General features: G+C 34.6%; 1 pseudogene; it reads right to left on the bottom strand.

The window, feature by feature from the left end:
* Positions 1 to 3,258: 3,258 nt before the first annotated feature.
* LOC103485745 (uncharacterized) lies at positions 3,259 to 10,375 on the bottom strand (annotated as a pseudogene).
* Positions 10,376 to 10,618: the final 243 nt, after the last annotated feature.

The raw sequence follows: 10,618 nt of genomic DNA, 5'->3' as shown, positions 1-10,618 counted from the left end.
GAGCGGCCGACATCCCCCAATCATTTAATCTTTAATATTTAAAAGGTTTGGAGTCGCCACCAATCATATTAAGGTGTGATTGGTCACCACAAAAAAAGTTGGTCTACGTAAATTCAGATTTAAGGTTCGAGAGTCAGTTGTGTGTAGGGAAGGTATTACCAAAATTTATCTTTTAAACTAAATTAACGAGGTTCACAAAATATCAAACTTTGATATTTTGATCTCCATCATAGGTCTTTAATGGAAAATTTCATGTATCTAAAGAATTAATGAATTCTAAAGAAAACACTACTCAGTCCCATTCTAAAATATAAAATTGTTAGATATACTTTGTTTAAAAATAATTGTATTAACTTTTAAAAATTGAGAAATTTCATGTATTTATGGAATTTTAACCATAAATGAACATTACTCTTTCCCATGAATAATACAGTATAAAATAGTTGGCAAATATGACAAATAATACAACCAATAATATATGTTGCCAAATAATAAAAGTTGGAGATAATATCTACATATTCAAAAATAAAATATTGGAAATAATATACTATATTAGAAATATATAATGTTTGAGAAATAATATTTGGAAAGTAAATAATATATAAATAAGTACTCTGTCATTCAACCAATCTAGTCAATCAATATCAAACATACTTAATAAAGAGTAAAAACAACCAAATTAAACCCTACATTTAACAAATTTTAATCAAATTTCTTACTTTAAATCAAATTTAAAGCATAGGTGATTTGATGTGATAGTATTCCTAACAGAATTAAACACAGTGGCAAATTTGATGTAAGACTATTCTATTGATATTCAATTGGTTTCACCTAAAGAGCCATAATTTAAAAAAAAATTGAACACAGTACAACCTAGGAAAAATTTGATACGATAATATCCAATTGGTTTAACCCAACAAAATTATAATAGAAAATAGAGGCCAATGAGAAATAGACTCAATTGGTTTAAACCTAACAAAATTAAAACACCCTAAACCTAAAAAAAATTAAACACAGTACAGCCTGGGCAAAATTTGATGCAAGTTTAACTCAACAAAATTAGAATACAAAACAACGATATAGACTCAATTGGTCTAAACCTAACAAAATGAAAATACCCTAACCCTAAACCTAAAAAAAATTAAACACAGTACAGCCTAGGCAGAATTTGATGCATGTTTAACCCAACAAAATTAGAATACAAAATAATGATATAGACTCAATTGGTCTAAACCTAACCAATTTAAAATACCCTAACCCTAAAAAAAAATAAACACGGTCTAGTAAAATTTGACGAAGGAATAAAATCAAAACGAATTAAAACAAATTAAATTTAAAGAATGGAAGAACAATAAGAAAAACTTACCTTGGTTGAATAATTTTTTTTTTGCTTTTCCCTTTTAACTGATCTCTCCTTCTAGTAATCAAGAAATCTCTCATTCTCTCTTTTTTTCTCTGTTTTTATAAGGCACTGAGATGGTAGCTTTTTTTTTAAGATTCCAAGATCATGAGGATCGTGTTTATGATAGTGGAAAAGTGGGAAGAATCGCGAAGAAGGAGAATCTTAGAAGGAGAATCGTGGAGAGGGAGGGGAAAAATTGTGGGACTGGAAGTGGTAGAGAGAAACAGGGAAAATATATGAAATTTAATTATTGTTTTCTTTTCTTTTCTTTTCTTTTTTTAAAAAAATAAATTCAAATTCAAATCAACTTAATTTAATAAAAATAATAAAATAAATTAAAAAAATAAATAAATAAAGTAAAATAAATGTAAAAAAATAAATGACCAAAATATGGTATCTACAGTTTGCCCCCCTTTGTCCATCCTGAAAGTATTTAAAGGTGGACAAAGGAAATAGATAAAGTATTTGGGCCAAATTTTATTTTTTAGAGAGGGAACTAAAAAAATTATCAACCCTAACTCTAGGGCCAGGTTTGATAAATAAATGACCTGATAGACAGGCTTCGACCTCAGCTTCAAATCTTGGCTCGATTTAATCAAATTCGAAAAGACATCAACCTTAGCTCCAGGACTAGGTTTGATAAATAAAGGACCTGATAGACAGGCTTCGGCCTCAGCTTTAGATCTGGACTCAATTTAACCAAATTCGAAAAGACATCAACCTTAGCTCTAGGACTAGGTTTGATAAATAAAGGACCTAATAGACAGGCTTCGGCCTCAGTTTCCGATCTGGACTCGATTTAACCAAATTCAGAAAGACATCAACCTTAGCTCCAGGACTAGATTTGATAAATAAAGGACCTGATAGACAGGCTTCGACCTCAGTTTCAGATCTGGGCTCGATTTAACCAAATTCAAAAAGACAACCTTAGCTCCAAGACTAGGTTTGATAAATAAAGGACCTGATAGAAAGGCTTCGGCCTCAACTTCAGATCTGGGCTCAATTTAACCAAATTCGAAAGGACATCAACCTTAGCTCTAGGACTAGGTTTGATAAATAAAGGACCTGATAGACAGGGTTCGACCTCAGCTTCAGATCTGGGCTCGATTTAACCAAATTCGAAAGGACATCAACCTTAGCTCTTGAACTAGGTTTGATAAATAATGGACTCGTTCTGCTTTGGACTTGGTAAAGATTTAATTTGAAAATAAAATATTGTCATTTTCAAAGAAATAAATAGCTCATTGCTCCATTCATCAATCCTATTAACAATTGATTAGTATGGCCACCGGATAGAATAAAACACATATATCATGAAAGCTTTTTATGTTGTCAAATTCGCAACTCTTTGAATCAAAACTGCGAATGACTGCACCATGTTGTAAAGATCCAATATTGTTTAGTCCTTGGACATCACAAAACGTGAATCCCTTTAAGTTGTAGACTTCCAATTACGATAACTCCCATCATAGAAAAATTTATCTGAACTTGTAGACACCTATGTTTCCTTAAATCTTATCAAAAGAAAATCATAGCTTTTACTTGGTTTGCAAATACAATAAGTTGTATTGGATCCTTGCTAATTAAATAATATAGAATAATGGACTAATGAATTATGAATGTTTACTATCTTTTAGAAAGGATAAAAGAAAAGATTGGCAAATAAACATAAGTTCAAAAAATATAATAAGAAATTTGAAAAAAAAAATGTGACAACAATGCTTGAAATAGGAGTACGAAGAGAGGGGTGAGAGAAAGTTTACACATCTGGAAATAACATTCTAAGAACTAAATGTGAGTTTCCTAGAAATACCCCTGACTTCTTTCAACGTTGCGAAACCCTCTAAGAAAAGGCCTCATGTATAATATCTTCGAACATAATATGAATTCACAGAATTTTTTAACTCAACGACATCCATATTAGTCAAAAGTAGAGCTCGTCCTGAAAAAGCTTTTTTCACTACAAATGGACCTTCATAATTAGGAGTCCATTTTCCTCGATGATCCTTTTGAAATGGAAGTACTCTTTTTAATATCAAATCTCCCTCTCGAAAGCTTCGAGGATGCACTTTCTTATTGTATGCTCGCATTAGTCTTCTTTGGTAAAGTTGACCGTGATTTAATGCTGCCAACCGTTTTTTTTCAACGAAATTCAACTGCTCATAACGACCTCGTATCCATTCAGCTTCATCTAACTTAGCTTCCATGAGAACTCTCAATGAAGGTATCTCAACTTCTAAAGGTAAAACAGCTTCCATACTATAAACTAAAGAAAATGATGTTGCTCCTGTTGAAGTACGAACTGACGTGCGATATCCATGCAGCGCAAATGGTAACATTTCATGCCAATCTTTGTATGTTATTGTCATTTTCTCAATGATTCTTTTAATATTTTTGTTAGTTGTCTCAACTACCCCATTCATCTTTGGGCGATACGGAGTTGAATTTTCGGTGATTGATGTTGAACTTCTCACAAAGTTCGTCCATCATTTTGTTATTAAAGTTCTTGACATTATCCGTAATAATACCCTCTAGGAGACCATAACGACATATAAGCTCTTTCTTGATAAACTTGAGCACTACTCCCCTTGTAACATTGCAATAAGATGCAGTCTCTATCCATTTAGTGAATTAATCAATGGCCACAAGAATAAAACGATGGCCATTTGAGGCTTTAGGATCAATGGGTCCAATAACATCCATTCCCTATAAAGAAAATGGTCATGGTGCTGACAAGATATGCAATGGAGATGCTGCTACATGGATCTTATCCATATAAATTTGACACTTTTTACATTCCGTTGCATATTTTATGCAATCTGATTCCATCGTTGTCCAATAATAACCAGATCTAAGTATTTGTCTAGCCATCATATATCCATTAGCATGTGTTCCACATATTCCTTCATGAATGTCTGTCATAATTTTTTTTGCTTCCTCTTCATCAACACACCGAAGGAGCACCATATCGTGGTTTCTTTTATAAAGAACTTCACCACTTAAGAAAAAGTTCATGGCCAACCTCCTTATTGTGCGTTTGTCATTCTCTGAAGCTTCATATGGATATTCTCTACACTTTATGTATTGCTTAATGTCAAAATGCCATGGCTTGTTATCATTTCCAACATTCATGCAATATGCTGGCACATTTCGCTTTGTAATTTGGATTGGATGAAGTTCAAATTCAAGATTAAGATTAAACATCACTGCCAGAGTGGCTAATGCATCCGTCATTCAGTTGTCTTCCCTAGGAACATGGTCAAATGAAGTCTTCTCAAAATTTTGAGATAATTTTGTAACGTATTGGCTGTAAGGTACAAATTTAGCATCTCTTGTTTCCTAGTCTTCCTTGACTTGATGTATCACTAACATCGAGTCACCCAAATCTTTCAACTTTTTAATACTCATATCGCATGCTACTTGAAGTCCCATAATGCAAGCTTCATATTCAGCGATATTGTGAGTGCATTCAAAACATAACTTGGCCGTTAGAGGGAAAACCACCTTTCCTTCTGGACAAATTAGCACAACTCCAATCCCATGTCCCAACTCATTTGAGACACCATCAAAAAGCATAGTCTATGTCTCATGATCTCTAGCATTCGTTTCAACTAGAAATATGTTTTCATCCAGGAAATCAATCCTCATAGGTTCGTAATCTGCTACTGGCTGAGCAGCTAAATGATCAGCAACTGCGCTTCCCTTTATTGCTTTTTTAGTAACATAAACAATATCGTACTCTGACAACTAAACTTGCCATTTTGCAATCCTTCCAGATAATGACAGTTTCTCAAAAATGTATTTTATTGGATCCATTTTTGAAATAAGACATGTCGTGTGGTATAACATATATTGCCTCAAACGATGAGCGGTTCATACCAAAGCACAACAAGTTCGCTCTAACATTGAGTATCTAGATTCATAATCGGTAAACTTTTTGCTCAAATAATAAATGGCATGTTCCTTCTTTCCAGATAAATCATGTTGTCCTAGAACACCACCTATGGAACTTTCTAATACTGTTAAATACAAGATTAACGGTCGCCATGGAGCTGGGGGGTATCAGTACTGGTGGGCTCTGCAAATACTGCTTAATTTTGTTGAAAGCTTCTCCACAATCCTCATTCCATTTTCCTGGGTTGTTTTTACGTAAGAGCTTGAAGATTGGTTCGCATGTTGGTGTTAAATGTGAGATAAATCTGGATATGTAGTTCAATCTTCCCAGAAAACCTCGAATTTCTTTTTCTGTTTTAGGGGATGGCATTTCCATGATAGCGCTTACTTTATATGGGTCCACTTTGATCCCTTCTTCGCTGACGATGAATCCCAGTAGCTTTCCCGAAGTTGCCCCAAATGTGCATTTGGATGGATTTAATTTCAATTGATATTTTCTCAACCGATCAAATAATTTTTGGAGTTTGGTTGTATGATCTTCATCTACTTTAGATTTTGCGATCATATCATCAACATACACCTCTATTTCTTTATGCATCATATCATGAAAAAGTGTAACCATTGCTCGCTGATACGTTGCCCCAGCATTTTTCAAACCAAAAGGCATTACTTTGTAGCAGAATGTTCCCCAAAGGGTAACGAATGTCGTTTTTTCTCTATTTTCTTCAGCCATTTTGATCTGATTATATCCTGAAAACCCATCCATGAAGGAGAAAGTTGAGTATCCTGCAGTGTTATCCACCAACATGTCGATATGAGGTAAAGGGAAGTTATCTTTTGGACTGGCTCGATTTAAATCTCTATAATCTATGCACATTCTCACTTTTCCATCTTTTTTGGGCACTGGAACAATGTTTGCCACCCATTCAGGATTTTTGGAGACTGTGAGGAATCCTGCTTCAATTTGCTTCTGTACTTCCTCCTTTATTTTAATCAGTACATCAGGTTTCATTTTACGTAGCTTTTGTCTCACTGGGTTGCATTCTGGTTTTAAAGGAACTCGGTGTACTACAATATCCGTACTTAATCCTGGCATATCCTGATAACTCCAAGCAAAAATATCTGAATACTCATGTAACAAATTGATCAGTTTTTTCCGTGATTCACTGGCAATGATGTGCCAATTTTTACCTCTTTTGACTCCTCTTGAGAACCCAAATTGATTGCTTCAACTAGTCCTTGGTGAGGACCAAGAACCTCATCTTCTTCTTCTACCATTCTTAACAATTCTGAGGATATTCCCACATCATCTTCATCGTCACTTTCCTTGTCAGATTCCATAGTGTATATTAAGGCATCAAGGGTAGAACTGGAATTACTAACATCTTCATTCTTATGAATATTGTCTATGAAAGGGTTTAGACTTTTGTGTTTAATTTGCAAATGCAAGAAAGAAAGCAGAGAGAAGAAAAAATTAGAATGAATGAAATGAAAATGTGGAAATTTCATTAAATAACAAGAAAGCAGTACATTAATGTTGTAAAGCAAATAAATACTATGGACTTGGATAGAGCCATTCGTAAAATAAAAAAATTAAACAAATAAAAGCTTAATCATTACTCTTGAAAATCTCTTGAAAATGTAGGTAGATCTACATTATCCCAATTATTAAGCTCAAAATCAGGCGAACATGCATAAACTGTGTTGCCTTCAAATGATGCTTCTTGTGCCACTGCTGCAACTGATAAACTTTCCATCTTCGTTAACAAATCATCCTTCAAATCAGAGTTGTGTGATGAATAACTTATACCAGCACTCTTGAAAATATCATATAATTCTGGTATAAGTTTTATACTTGGATCAAACTCTCTTATCTCCAGCTTTCCCAAACGCTTTTTCCTCTTTTCCTCCTGAAGACTAATCTTGTCATATTTGGATGGCTTATAGCCCAAACCAAACCTCCCATCATTGCTCGGTGTTTTTAGAAGTGTCTCTAAGTTTTTATTCAAAGAATATCCTCCACCTCCCATTATCCTAGTGGTCGTAACTTCAACTTTAGACTTATGTGGCTTTATCACTTCATTTACAGTTGCTTCCATCATAGTTACATGAGCAATTTCAAAAGAGCGAAAAGGACACTCTAATGCTTCTTCCGTCGCTTCAACATATGGGGTTGAGACTGGCTTTGTTATTAAGAAATCTTCCTCTCCCATCACGCAAATCAACTTACTCACAACAATAAATTTTAATTTTTGATGCAATGTGGATGGCACCACTCCTGCGGAGTGAATCCAAGGACATCCTAATAAAAAACTGTATGTGGGTGTTATCTCCATGACTTGAAAGACTATGTTGAAAATACATGGGCCAATTTTAACTGGTAGTTCAATATCACCCATTACTTCTCTACGTGACCCATCGAAAGCTTTCACAACCATAGTACTTGATTTTATGTGTGATATATCCACGGGAAGCTTCAATAGTGTAGATTTAGGCATTATATTGAGAGCTGATCTGTTATCCACTAAAACTCTTGCAATGACGTAGTCTTTGCACTTCACTTGAATATGCAGTGGTTTTGTATGGCCTAAGCCTTCAAGAGGAATTTCGTCATCTGTGAAGATTATGGAATTTGAAGATGTAATGTTTCCAATAATTCCACTAAACTTTTCCACTGAAATTTCATGTCCGACATGTGCCTTGTTCAAAATATCTAATAACACTTTGCGATGAGGCTCTGAATTTAAAAACAACGATAATAAAGAAATTCGAGCTTGAGTATGATGCATTTGCTCTATGATCTTATACTCACTTTGTTTTACTATTTTCAAGAATTCATTTGCTTCCTCATCCGTGATAAGCTTTTTGTATTCTATATCTTTTGCAATGATAGGCATCTCCACGTCTTGGTCTTTGCAATGCTCTTTCACATTTCTTTTCTCATTTTTCCTACCTTGCTCCAGTATTAGACCATCTGAAGGGACTGTTAAGTTATCTGGTTTGTAGCATCTTCCACTTCGGGTTATCCCGCTAATTCCTGTAATGTTATCAATTAAGGACCTGTTATGACCTGACAATCATACTGTCATGGCACTGCTTTTAGATCCTTAAATTTGAAAGGACTCGGCACTTGGATCGTGAGTTTTTTAGGATTGCAGAAGCTGGTTGACTCATTATGACTTTCTTGATAAAAAACTGTCAAAGGTCTTGGTAAAAAGGAATCTTTCTTTTCTGAAACTTCATCCATTAAAGCACATATTTTACTGTCTTTCATCTCATCTTTTCCTTGTCCTCTATATACCGTGAGTATCTTTGAATCCATAAGTTGTTGTACTTTGGATCTAAATTTTTGGCATTGTTGGACAACGTGGCCTGCAACTCCTTGATGAATATACAATGTCTTCTTTCATCATACCCTTCATATCTTATGTTGGGGTCTAGATATTCATGACTAACATATCCTACTTCAAAAAGACCTTCAAAAAGTGCTTCCATAGGCATCACTATCTCATGGACTTCATTTTTGCACTTTTCAACAAGGTTATCCACAGCGTTCACTTTTGGATTTTCATGATCAGGCAGTGGATTTTCATTGACATTCGGCTTCTCACCAAATTTTTTGAAGCTCAACCATTCAACATTAATTAGAGATTGCACCTTTCTTTTCAAAGCCAAACAATTTTCAGTTGAGTGTCCCACTCCTCCAGCGTGATAATCACATCGAGCATTTGAATAATATCATTTTGGATAAGGAGGTTGTATAGGAATCATTAGAATAGGAACTAAATGTCGATTTTGAATTAGTTGAGGTAAAAGCTCTGTATAAGTCATGGGAATCGGATCAAACCGCCATGTATCTGAATTGGTTTTGCTACCTTGACCCTATATAAATGGTCGAGGAGAATTTGAGTTAACGGGTTTTGGAGTTTCAGAGACGGTATGGACTGGTACATAGCTATTATAAGGGATATGAGAGACATTGCTTATATATGACGAAAAGTTTTGCTCATATTTTCTCTGACCAAAAATTGATTTGTGCTTCCCTGAATTAGGAAAACCAATTGCATGAACCTATCCTTCTTTCTTCTTGGATATTGTTCCTTTCTTTATTCCACCATATTCAGTTGTAGCCTCTGCTAACCTCCCGTGTTTTATCCCCTATTCAATTCTTTCGCCAATAACAATAATATCAGAAAAATTTGTTGATGCATTACCAATCATTCGCTCATAGAATGGAGCCCGCAAGGTATTCATAAACATAGATGTCATTTCTTTGTCTGTTAACGGTTGTTGAACCTCGGCAGCCATATCTCTCCATCGTTGAGCATATTCGTTGAAGCTTTCCGAACTCTTCTTCTCTATCCGTTGCAAGTCTAAACTGTCTGGAGCCATATCAATGTTGTGTTTGTATTGCTTTAGAAATGCATCAGCTAAGTTCTTCCAAACGTGAATGTGTGCATTATCTAATTGAATATACCATTGACTAGCTGGACCAGTCAAGCTATCCTGGAAGCAATGGACTAACAATTTATCATTATTAATATGCGCCGCCATCTTTCTGCAGTACATTATAAGATGACTCCTTGGACACGTTGATCCATCATATTTATCGAATTTAGGAACTTTAAACTTTGCTGGAATGATCAAGCCTAGCACCAAGCACAATTGTGTTGCATCTATATTTCCATAGGCATCAATCCCTTCAATTGCTCTCAACCTTTCTTCCCAAACATCTAACTTTTGCTTAGCCGGAGTGTTCTTGTTTTGTCCCATGTCTTGAATTTTAGCCTGAGCTTCCAAATGTTCTATACCTGAGACAATGGGTGGAACAACATACCACAGATTCGTAGGAACATAGTGTTGAGTGGTTTGAGACTGCGGAACATTCATGTGGTATGAAGTGAATCCTGGAGGATAAATGGGATCATCTGTGTCTTGAATTGGATTGCTTGATTGTGCTATATCTACAGTGACTTTTCCTTTCCCCATTGAAAGCAATTCCAGTGTTTTAGAAACTTGTTCCCCAAGATTATTAATCTCTTGTCTCATTTTGTCCATGTCCTTATCTTTTTCTTCCATATTTCGGCTTTTATACCTAGTATTGTAAGGATGATGAATTGGAGTAAGACAAGCTATATTTTCCTTTTTTTTATATAAAATAAAATAGAATAAAAAAAATTGAAGTAAAGGAGAAGAGGGGAAAGAGAGAGAGAGAGAGAAGCAAATCTTAGTATATATAAAATTCAAACAACAATAATAAAATTAATCAAACAAACATAATGTAAGTTTGACAAAATAAAGGAAATCAAACTGAAACTAGAA

Source organism: Cucumis melo, chromosome 3 (genome assembly GCF_025177605.1).
Source record: "Cucumis melo cultivar AY chromosome 3, USDA_Cmelo_AY_1.0, whole genome shotgun sequence".
Taxonomy (NCBI): Eukaryota; Viridiplantae; Streptophyta; class Magnoliopsida; order Cucurbitales; family Cucurbitaceae; genus Cucumis; species Cucumis melo.
This window is presented reverse-complemented; position numbering and strand designations above follow the sequence as displayed.